Consider the following 12,289-nt stretch of genomic DNA (forward strand, 5'->3'; position numbering starts at 1 on the left):
CTTGTGATAGGCAGAAGCTATACACACCCTCTCCACACCCCCTGCAGGCTCTGTATGAGTCACAGACAGAGCTTCTCTCAGCCTATCACATGCTGGTTAGCAGCCATGTTTTTTGTAAACACTGCCTAAAACTGGCAATTACAAGCCAGGATTGCAGCAGGGAGTGGTAGAAACAGCACAGAGGGGCCCAAGAGAACATAATGAATAGAATGGTATTTTATTGTAAGAAATTTAGAGTACAGATTCTCTTTAAGAAAGAAAACTTTTGCTTTCAATGTAAAGTATAGGAACGCATGAAAAACACATAGAAATGCGTTTTGCATTGATTTAACCACTAGTATCTATTTTCAAAAATCAAGACAACACCTGCCAATCAGAAAACGCAAACGCTTAAAAAAATGCACAAAAACCGCACATCAATAATAAAGTGCTTCATTTTTACTATAATTATGTATAAATTATTTAGTCAGTGTTTGCCCATTGTAAAATCTTTTAAATCCCTGATTTACACTCTGACATTTATTACATGGTGACATTTTTACTGTTGGCAGGTGATGTAGCGGCTGCATGCTTTTTTGGCAGTTGGAAACAGCTGTAAACAGCTATTTCCCACAATGCAGCAAGGTTCACAGACAGGAAACTGCCACGTTTCTTGTGGGAGGGGTTTCACCACAATATCAGCCATTCAGCGCCCCCTGATGGTCTGTTTGTGAAAAGGAATAGATTTCTCATGTAAAAGGGTGTATCAGCTACTGATTGGGATAAAGTTCAATTCTTGGTCAAAGTTTCTCTTTAAAGAGGAACTGTAACATCAAAATGTCCCCTGGGGGGTACTCACCTCGGGTGGGGGAAGCCTCAGGATCCTAATGAGGCTTCCCACGCCGTCCTCCGTCCCTCGGGGGTCTCGCTGCAGCCCTCCGTACAGTGGCGACATAAATATTTACCTTCCCGGCTCCTGCGCAGGCGCTCTGGTGGCTGTCGGCTCCAAAGTAGGCGGAAATACCCGATCGTCGTCGGGTCTGCTCTACTGCGCAGGCGCAAGTCTCCGGCGCCTGCGCAGTAGAGCGGACCCGACGGAGATCGGGTATTTCTGTCTAGTTCCGAGCCGAAAGCAGCCACAGTGCCCCCGCTGAAGCCTGCAAAGGTAAATATTGAACCGACAGTCGGGTCTGTCACCGGCTGTTCGGAGGGCTGCAGCGAGACCCCCGTGGGACAGAGGACGGCGTGGGAAGCCTCATTAGGATCCCGAGGCTTCCCCCACCCGAGGTGAGTACCCCCCAGGGGATCTTTTTGATGTTACAGAGTCTCTTTAAGTCCCCCTGTCTCAGGTTTCCTTTAAATTTTCTATTTTTATTTTTTTTTTGAGCAGTGTAGTACATCCAATTGCCCAGTTTGCCCCATGGAAATTGTGTGAAGCCTGGAACTGGAACAAAATAGGCTGGAAGTATATTTGATTGGTCTAGTTCCAAACTGTATACAATTTGCACAATTTACACAAAATATGTATACAATTCTTTACACTGCATTAACCTTCTATGTAGAGACTTCAGGTCAAAATGTAAAAGGTATAAAATTAAAGCACATGCTTGCAGAGAGAGAAAGTTGTTTAGGTTTAGTTGGGTTTTGACAGCCTTGCCCTTCTAGTTTGTCGAGACACGCCCACTTATCCCAATTCTTCCCTGACAGATGTATACAGTCATTCACCAGCAATGCCAACCGCAGGGCTGATGCCCTCATTATGAATGTAACTTCCGCTTACCTGAAACATCTGCAGCATTCCTCCTGCGGACCCGGGTCACAGCACCAGACTCCAATCACAGCGCAGCTTGGCCGGACGGACCCATTCTCTCCAGTCCCAGTGTGTCTTGTGGCTGCAGTCCAAAGAGGGAGGGAGAGTGGGAGGGGCCGGACCGGGACACCAGAACGGAGTAGCCCGAGGCCAGGGAGAAATCCAGAGACAGCAGCAGCAGGCAGGAGACACCGAGCTGAGACCGGAGAGGAGGCAGCCGCACCCTTCCATCGCAGTGTCTGCAGTGCTGGCAGCATCCCAGGAGCCGGTGTGAGGCGAGGGCTGGGGAGCAGCGGGACCCCCGAGTGACTTCTGCTACCTGCACGCTGCATTTGCTAAGAGCACAGGTCTCTCAGTCTACAGGTAGTTTTGTTATAGAGCAGATTGCAGATCCTCAGGCAATTTTTTTCCTTGCTTAGAGGATCAGAATGTTTTTCATAATCATGTAACATTTGTACAAAAGAGAGGATAGACACCCCCCTCCCCACCTTACCTTTCCCTGGAAAGTTGTGGCCACGAGCTGGGTTTGTTGACCGATCTGCAGGTGGTGAGGAAAGTTCTTTAGCACTGGTTTCATGTATTATTTATATTAATGTTTCAGTGTAATATTGCAGATCTTAATTTAAAGGGGGAGCAGCCAGATGTTCATTTATGAGAGGATATTACACCCTATTCCAAACAGCGGCACATCATTGCATGTCTGTGGGATGTATCTTTCATTCACAAGGACCCCCTTCTGAATCCTGCCTCCTGGGATTCTTTAGCAGTGTTGTTAGATCATGGTCCTTTCACACTGTGCAGGTTGCTTTGTGATAAGATCACAATGCAAGGCTGTCAAAAAGTTGCATACAGTACAGTGCAGCATACAGCACAGTGCAACTGTAACTGCATCAGAGCGCACGGCATCATAATCCATGTGAAAGCCCCATAAGCATATCATTGCAATGATATTGTCTATTACGGCACAACCCAAAGGTCTTGTGGAAGGGGCCTAAAGGTGACCCATACATTTCTCGATTTTTCCTGCTTGATCCGACCAATCGATTTGATTTTATTGGATCAGGGAGAATGGATTTTGTTCCATTCTGCTCGATTGAAGGGAATTGGCCAATATTTTCTAGATCGGGCGAGATGGAACATATTGGTCGATCATGAATTAATCGGTTACTGGTTATACAATTTCGATCAACGCAAAAAAAAGCATGGAGGCACAACATTGTTCAGATTGATTAGTGAAGGAGAATCTGCTAGGATCTGGCTTGCAGTGTGTAGGCCACTAGTCGATCAACTTTCCAATAACCTCACTGTTGTTGATCGCCCAATAAAGCTCGGTGTAAAATGGAGTAATGTGTTGTATGGACACCTTATTTGAACTCTGCACAGCATAATCCTCTTGTCTGACTTTTGTGCTCTGGCTATGCTGAAGACATATCCATTTGTTAGTTCATTGCAGTGCAGACTAGATAGTAATGTGGCAGAGATGGCTCCATATACATGTTGAGCTGACTGCAGATGGCTGTATTAGGGTGTGTTCTGTTTTAGGAGATTTTTTTTGGAATGAATCCCACATTAAGGTGTGTTAATAATGTCTGCTTTTCCAGTAACATTATCCATGTTCTATCATTTTTGCTTACCCAGCAGATGCTGCATCCTACACCTTCACCCATCAGTTCTGTGCACAACAGATCTAATGCAATTTTAATGCTCTATACATCTTTCTTGGCTAGATTCCTTTGCCATTATTAACGCTGTGGTTGTTCCTGCTTCTGCTTTCTCTGTGAAACTGGATTTCCACATCTGTAAATTGCTCTGCTTTTACTTCTGCCAGTTAACACCTTGTACTGTGTATCTGTGCTGTTTTATTGTGGTAGAATGCAACCTGTACATGCAGTCCTATCCTATAATCACTTGTAGCACACAAAAGCAGAACTTAAAGAGGAACTGCACTAAAAAAAGCTTTGACCATATTGGACCAGCAGATTTATAAACAGAAAATGCATCAATACTATCTAGCTAAAACTGACCCACTGTTGAGAACTTCAGATAAGTGGGTTGCTGCATCAAATTCAGACTACCATCATCTTGAAAAAAATGCAAAAAAGCAAAACGCATGCAATTTTTATTTATTATTATTTATTTTTTTGCATTTGCGATTTTGGGAGCCTCATGAAGAGGTGCTCCTAGGAGAATTTTCAATCCTGGAGCTCGGAACGCCATGGAGGCGTAAGTCATGGTGGTGTGGCATACATTACCTATTAAAGGACAACTGTAATGAGAGGTATATGGAGGCTGCCATATTTACTACTTTTTAAGCAATACCAGTTGCCTGGCTATCATGGTTTTTATCTGCCTCTAATACTTTTAGCCATAGCCCCTGAACAAGCATGCAGCAGATCATGTGTTTCTGACATTATTTTCAGATCTGACAAGATTAGCTGCATGTTTGTTTCTGGTCTGATTCACACACTGTTACAGCCAAGTAGACCAGCAGGGCTGCCAGTGAACTGGTATTGTTTAAAAGGAAATAAATATGGCAGCCTCCATATACTTCTCACTACAGTTGTCCTTTAAGGTAATGGGACACCTACCAAAATAAATTATAGGGGGAGATTGTGCAATATAATATATTTAAGGAGGCTGTGTCCATATTTAATCTCATATCCTCTTTAATCACCTTAGGACCACAGGCTTACACCCCCCTAGTGACCAGGCCATTTTTCACACTAGAGGGCTGTGCAGCTTTGTCAGCATGCTGCACAGCCCTAGAACTACGCACACAAATGAAGTTTTTTCTTCTTCTATTGTCCTTAATTGGACACTTTTTTTTTTAGAGGACTCTGATTGCTGCGCTGCGATCTTTGTTTTTTTTTTATTATTACAAAAAGAGAGGCTTTTCCCTCCCTCTCCCCCTTTGCCGTCCTAAATCGTCATAGGACGGTGATCGGCTCTCTTCTCCGACTCTCATAGGCATCAGCCTTTGAGAGGGCTTTATTTCCCCAGCTGCTCTGAGGGACAGCCGAGTGTCCCCCGTACAGTGCTGCAGGAGATCGCAGCGCTGGACAAAGGTAAACAAAGGGGATTTATTTCCCCTTTCGGCTGGAAACAGTCTGCTAGCTGCGATCATGGCTAGCAGGCTGATCATGGAGCAGAGCTCCATGAACTGGCAGGGAACGATCGCACATGCGTGTGCGTTCCCTGCTAAACTGCAGCTCCAGGACTTGACGCCAATCGGCGTTAGGCGGTGTGACGTATGCGTAGTCACCCTCCAATTCCTGTTCCTTTTGCCGTGGTTTACCATTCAGCCTCAGACCCTGAGGGAATCCTGAAGGCAGTCAGCAAAGTAACCGTTTGGATTGGTTGGTGAGTCCACACACAGTCCAATTTTGATTGTATATACAATCAATACAATCTGGTATTTCATATAGAGGCCTGGTGGCTTCCATCAATCCGCAATAAAGCGTACGGATGCTCTAAGTCTAACTTTAGCTAAATCCTGTAGGAAAAAGGGTTAATTTGACAACCTTTCTAGAGATAGCAAAACTACCGATATTATTATCAAAACTGTTATGGTAACGTCTCTAAGGAGATGTGAATGCTTTTGGTGGAGATTTTCAGAACAACACCTAGCCGAACGATTTTTTAATCTTTTATTTAAAGAAATAATGCAGAACAAAGAATAGCAATAGAAACAAATCGATACAGATATAATAGGAATTAAATGTGAAAATAGCTATTGATAGTTTGAGCAATGTGTCAAGTTACCGTATGTTCTGTTGCGGTAATAAGTCCAACAGAAGATGTAAATCCAATCATTTAAAGTTATGGGTAGTCCATGAATGAAATGCCAATCCTTTGATGGTAGGTAGATGGCTAGACAGAAGACTCTCCCCTGTGTCCAGCAGAGTTGTTTTAACTCTTCCTCTGCCAGAGGGCGGAGTTGGAAAAGGAGATGGGTTGTGTATACCTTCTCCCACCCTTTGTCATGACAAACAGAAAGAGTATGCAATAACTGGAATGGTCATAACTTGGCGGCAGCCGACCATAACCCACAGAGAGTGACACAGGCACGCTTCTGGCATTCTCTGTGTCACACAGATACCAAAAACATGTGTCTTGGTGTATGCCACTGCGGAGCACACTGTTGCTTACTTTTGGAAGGTGTTAGGGATGTGCTGAGTGGTACAACCACACACAAATCATATTTAATAATTGTCTGCTAATTTTGAAATGGCTAGCATAGACGGAAAACTGATTAATTTAGTAAAATGTCTGAATGACTTATTCTTTCATATCAAGGTGAATTAAGTAATTTACTCCAACTCTCATCAGGCTAGAGCAGGAATGTGGGGCTTAATGACTTTATGATGCGTCCCTGTATCCTGCTTCTTATCAGAAGCCCTTTTGAAGTAGATCTTTGCTATGTGGATGGCTCTGGTTTTAGGGTTTATTGGGGCTCTCGGGAAGCATAAACAAACACTCACATCCCCCAGTGCAGGGGTGGTGAGATGGAAGAGCACTGATTTCCTAATATCTAAGCTAGTGAAGTAAAGGGGCACTCCAGAACATCGTTTGTGCACCATGTTCATGCGCTTGCTGCAGTGGCGTTCGCAAAATCGTGACAGGCAGTCCTGGGGCTGCTGCGTTCACGCCCATCGGGGTGACACGATCGGTAGTTAGGTAATGCCTCTTACCCACGAGGGCATATTTGCAGCAATGTTACCCGACATTGGGGAACATTGTTTAACATAATCATGTTAAATAATGTTGCCCCCCACGGCTATTGCGTGCCGTTACGCGACGGACACAGCAGATCGGATTGTTCAGATCCCTAATGACTCCGCACAAAGTACAGAGATCAGTTACTTCACGTTCGCACCTGTCGCGGAGTAGCGTGACCTTGCGAGCAGGAAGGGGCGTTGCTTGTCGACTGTCATCAAGGGGACGTTGCTGGACCCGTCTGGTGGTTACGTAGTTTAACATAAAGAAAGCAGTGTAGCATGTAGATAAGTCACAGTATTAAAGAGAACCCGAGCTGGGTTTGAACAATGTGATCTGCATAGTGAGGCTGGATCTGCCTATACAGCCCAGCCTCTGTTGCTATCCCAAACCCCCCTAAGGTCCCCCTGTACTCTGCAATCCCTCATAAATCACAGCCTCGCTGTTGAGACACAGCGTGTCGCAGCGGCTGTGTTTTTCTCTATAGTGTCAGTCTGCTGCTCTCCCCACCTCTTGCAGAACTCCGGTCCCCACCTGCCTCCCTTCCCTCCTCGCTGTTTAGAGGGAAGGGAGGGGGGCAGGGACCGGAGCTCTGCAGGAGGCGGGCAGAGCAGCTGAGACTGACACTACAGATGTAAACACAGCCACACAGCGCGGCTGTGATCTATGTCTGATTTCAGAGTGCAGGGGGACATTAGGGGGGTTTGGAATACCAACAGAGGCTGGGCTGTATAGGCAGATCCAGCCTCTGTATTCAGATCACATTCTTCAAACCCAGCTCGGGTTCTCTTTAACAAAAATTAAAGGAAAATTCCACATTCATTATAGAACATTACAATACACCTAGTTTGGTGCTGCATAAGCTCTTATTTGGTGCTAGTCTAATTTAGGGGACCAGCAGGAAACCTCTTTGGGAAATTCCACTAATTAGATAGGGTGGAAAGCACCCTCTCAAACTGCTAGGTTTCAGATAGGTTGTAGTAAATTATACCCACACTATTCGGCCTATCACAACGTTTTGTGCTGTACAAGATGCTGTGATTGAAGAATTGCTCTCTATGCAGTGTTCTCCCTAGAATGTTTTTTTTCAGCCACGTGGCATAGAAAAGTAGCCAGATAAGGCATGACAGGGGGGATGCAGGGCTAGCATAACTCTAACAGCATAGGAGGAGGATGAGGAGGCAAGCCGATGACATCCGGGTGGTCACCAAAATTAGCTGGGTGGAGCACCTGGCCAAAAGAGCCTGTGAAAACTCTGTCTTAAAAGAGCCTGTGAAAACTATCCATTAAATAGTGCTCCTTCTTTTAAAACTTGGCAGAAATACACACTGCACTTGGTTTGGAGTACTGTTTACATGAGACTGTAAATTCCCACCTTGCTGCAAAAGTAACTAGTTTCACAGGGCAAAAGCCCGAGTTATGCTTTACCAACAATCACACCAATCCATTGACTGACAGCCAGTGTGTTAGGAGCACTGTGGAATAGCCGTGTTTTATATGCACATAAACGCAATGTAATCATGCTTATTTCTTGAAATATATTGAGGCAATTTGAAAGTATTGAGTTTTGAGATGGCAAGTGTGTTGTAGGTACAGGTATCGTCCATAAAAGTGTTGGCACTTATGCTCACTGCAGTCACTGCCCATGCTGGTCTCTCACAGGCTACGTTCACAGTGGTGGGTTGCAGTGTGACATAATGGCTGCTTTGTAACGCAGCTTTCTGCACCACAATGCATTACCTATAGCGATGTTCACAGTGCAGTAGCAGTATAACGGCATGCGGCATCCCAACACACTGCATGCAGTGCATTACCGCGTGACACGTTGCTAACGGTGACAGTAGAGCATACTTTTCATTGACTGCATGTGACGCACATGCAGCACACCTTTTCTGTTCTGTTGCATTGCGTTCCTGCTGTTACAGGGAATGCAACGCTCACTGTGAACCTGGTCTGGCTCTGTAGCCAAAATAATAATCACTGATATCTCAGTGTTCCCGCAGTTCTCATCCGATATCTCTGTTGTTTATATGCTGCACTCTTCAGTCTCCTCCTCCTTCTATCATTCTAGAATATACGTTTCATTTAGAGCTGCTAAGGATACAATAGACTCTTGTAGGAAGGTTTTCTGTCATAGAACTTGTCAGTAGAATGTATTTTTGGACAGTCAGCTAATGGAAGATTGACTACCTGGGGAGCAATTTGATTTGGAAAGTTGAATTCTGCATTGAAGTCAATCTCTGTGCAGCTAGCCAAAGTGGGAAGGGGTGGTTTTCATATTGTTCTCTACATGCTGTAATGATCAAATTACTACACAGCTATTCTTGAGAGTATTCTGAGTTGAATCATGTTTAAATTGACAAACACCTTTACACCAGGGGTGTCAAACTCAAATACTAAGTAGGACGAAACTAAAACTGGGAACTAGTTGCGGGCCAACCTCATTGTCTACTAGCCACCTTCCTCCCTTATAAAGTTCCCTGATGTTTAATGGTCCCCCTCCAACCCCTAAGCAGTTCCCTGGTGTCTAGTGTTCCTTCTCTCTCCCCTTTACAGTTCCCTGGTATCTAGTGGTCCTTGACCTCCCCTATACAGTTCCCTAGTGTTTAATGCTTTCCCCCTACCTCCCCCATATGGCTTCCCTGGTGTTGTAGGGCTTCACATCCAATATATCTTCCCTAGTGGTCTAGAATGAACCAAACATAATGCAAAGTGGGAAAACCACTCGGGGGGGGGGGGGGGGGGCTAAATTTAATGGCTCTGAGGGCCAGATTTGGCCCATGGGCCGGAGTTTGACATGTATGCTTTACAATTATTATGTATTTTCACAAGCAGGTGAGCTTTAGGCCTGGATTTGAAAAGCTCTTACTAATGTAATGCTAAGGGTATGATCCAACTAGGAGTGATGTGATTTTTTTTTTTTTTTTTTTTTTTTAAATTTCCCCATAGCATTGCATTAGCAAAAGCTTTTTCAAATCACTAGCGCTTAGTAAAGGCCGCTAGTGGGTTTGAGCCCTTATAAATTGTTAGGATTTTAGCCACCATTATTTCAGCTTCTTACCTTTTTATTATTTGCATGTGTAAGTACAGAACATAACTTGCTCCTACTAGTCGCACCCAATAAGCGCTTAGCCTCATGCACACATATGAGGACTGTCACCTGCAGTCATCAGGACTCACTGAGACATGTTCTTGTTGCTATGCAGGGGGAGGGAGCGCCGCGTGTGTGTGACATTATGCGGTCAGCATCTTCAAAGTGGTTGGCCGTCCATTGGGTGAGTTGATGCGGGAAGATTGCTTGCACGGTAGGCAGCCGGGAGCCACGTACAGTACACACACTTGATTATTGGCTGAGGTGGTGGTTATTGGCATGTTTCCATCATTATGTCTTTCCCATAAGTGATTCCTACTTTTTTCATTTCCTGTAGCCTTCAGGGGTATTGCTGTGTTTCTGTTGATGTCAGCACTATCCACAGATCTGGGAGAATTCATAGCCTTTCAACTTTAAGTGCCGTGTGACATCCCCACATGTCAGTAGAAGGAATTGGGTATCAGGGAACATGAGTTTCTAATCACTGCTTACTTTGTTCAAGAGGGCCCAACATCATCAATGGGCTCTATTCACAAAACTTCTCATAAATGACTTATTTATCACCTAATCAATAAAACTTTCAGCACATTTACAATCAAAATAATCAGTCAAAGTAAGTTGGTTCTGATTAACTTCTTTTCAATATTACTTTAATTATGTTATAATTTTGCTCTTTGGAAACTTAAAAATGTAACATAGAGAAGGTGAAAACAGAGGAAAGCAGGTGAAAAAGCTTTGTGAATCATGCCCATTGTGTATCTAAACCTAAACAGGAAATGGCCATGAAAACTAATTGGTTATTCAGTTCTTCCCAGTACCTGCACAGCTGCCCCATTATTAGTAGAGATTGTCAGGGTGTAATTCTGACATGATACATACCGGTACTTTATGATGATTTTTTGCAAATGTTTGCAGCTTGGAAATAAACATTTAAGATGTAGCAGCTGGTGCATATCATTTGTCCACTTTCAAGCTGCATACATTTGCTAAAACACAGTATAACTTGTGCATCTCATCTCAGAATTATTAGCATTTCTTTTACCACTCCCAATTATAATATTTGGTTGTTCAGTCTATTATCTTATTTGAAAACTTTTTCTGGTGTAAGGGGTACCTGGACTTTCTTTCACTTGTTCTCATCTTCAGAGTTTTCTGTAGCACGATGTATCACTGTGAGAACAGGACTAGTTCCAGGGTGTTGATGACTACGGAGCTCACACCCAAGACTAGGAATTAGCTTTACCATCCTGTTATTCTTCAGACTAGTTCCAGGGTGTCAATGATCAAGGAGCTCACACCTATAGACTAGACATTGTTGATTATTTGTTATGACCTTCTGCTTTCCTGACCTCTCTTCTGATCTCTGATTTGGTACTTCGCTATATCTGATACTCCGTTGCCAAACCTTGCTTGCCTTAGGACTCTGTATCAGTCTCTTCCACTGTACCTTGTCTGTCTGTCTGTTGCCGACCTGGCCTGTCCGACCTCGAGAACTATCTCCTCTGTTTAGAGATAGTTCACAGATCTGTCAGTGACACTCCACCACTGGTGTCACTCACACTCTGGTCCTTCCCACTCTCAGCCTGACTCCTCCCCTTGGGGAGCCTCAGGCCATTGGAAGGAGCTCGTTCTTGGGCAGTATCTCTTACTGCCTTGCACCCTCGATACGGGTGCTCTCCTCAAAGTATTACTGTTGCACCAAACACTCATCTTACTCAGGTGTCCAGAGGTTAGAGATATATCTGATTATCGGTAATACTGCAGATCATCAATAACCAGGTATATATCTGTATTCTCTGTGATACTGCAGATCACCGATAATCAGATCCTCTCTGTGTTACACCGATCGTTACAATCCCTTAAAGGGAATCTTAACTGGCGAGGAAAAATAAATTCACTTACCTGGGGGCTTTCCCAAGCCTCCTGCAGCCGTCCGGTGCCCGCGCCGGTCCTTCAGTGCCCTCCGGTCTCCCTCCGCCGCTAAGTTTCGTTTTCGGACGACTGCCAGTCGTCCTGGGGCCTCTTCCGCATTCCTCGTCGTAAACAGCCGTAAAGCGCGTCCGCATGACGCCAAACGCGTCATGCGGACGCGCTTTACGGCTGTTTACGACGAGGAATGCGGAAGAGGCCCCAGGACGACTGGCAGTCGTCCGAAAACCGGACGGGACGGCTGCAGGAGGCTTGGGAAAGCCCCCAGGTAAGTGAATTTATTTTTCCTCGCCAGTTAAGGTTCCCTTTAATGTTTCACTAAGTATATGTTTTCCCGCTTGTTTCTTAATGTTCATTATTATTTAACACCTGGCTGTTATTGTGTTAGTGGCTGACCTGGCCATTGTGGGGCTCCACCACCTAAACAATTCCAGCCCATGTCATCTTTGAAATTGGGGCCTTGAAGGGCAGAAATACCCCACCCCCCTTTCTTTGCAAAGCCCCTTATTGATTTCAAGGATAAGAATCCCACTCATTGGTTGGTGCCCAGAAGAGGTGGTAACTACTCATACACATGTAGCGATAGACCCGTGAACTCCGCACTCCCCCCCCCCCCCCCCCCCCAAAAAAAAAAATAAAAAAATTCATTGGTGTTTCTTACCATTCTGGTTTTAAAAAAAAATGTTTCTAACTGCCTCACAGAATAACCCACAACAAATTAGTTGTCCAATTATTGTAATCCTCTGGGGACATCTTAAAATTTT

The 12,289-nt window shown here is 44.6% G+C and overlaps 1 protein-coding gene across 2 annotated transcripts in view; it reads left to right on the top strand.

Annotated features, from left to right (window-relative positions):
* The first annotated feature begins 1,795 nt into the window (after positions 1-1,795).
* The window catches only part of VWA5B2 (von Willebrand factor A domain containing 5B2), a 72,099-nt gene continuing 61,605 nt past the window's right edge, over positions 1,796-12,289 (top strand). For both annotated transcript variants that reach the window (XM_068281313.1, XM_068281314.1), the window contains exon 1: positions 1,796-2,152. The gene's annotated coding sequence lies outside the window, so the exon portion shown is untranslated. The remainder of the gene's footprint in view (positions 2,153-12,289) is intronic.

Source organism: Hyperolius riggenbachi, chromosome 4 (genome assembly GCF_040937935.1).
Source record: "Hyperolius riggenbachi isolate aHypRig1 chromosome 4, aHypRig1.pri, whole genome shotgun sequence".
NCBI lineage: Eukaryota > Metazoa > Chordata > Amphibia > Anura > Hyperoliidae > Hyperolius > Hyperolius riggenbachi.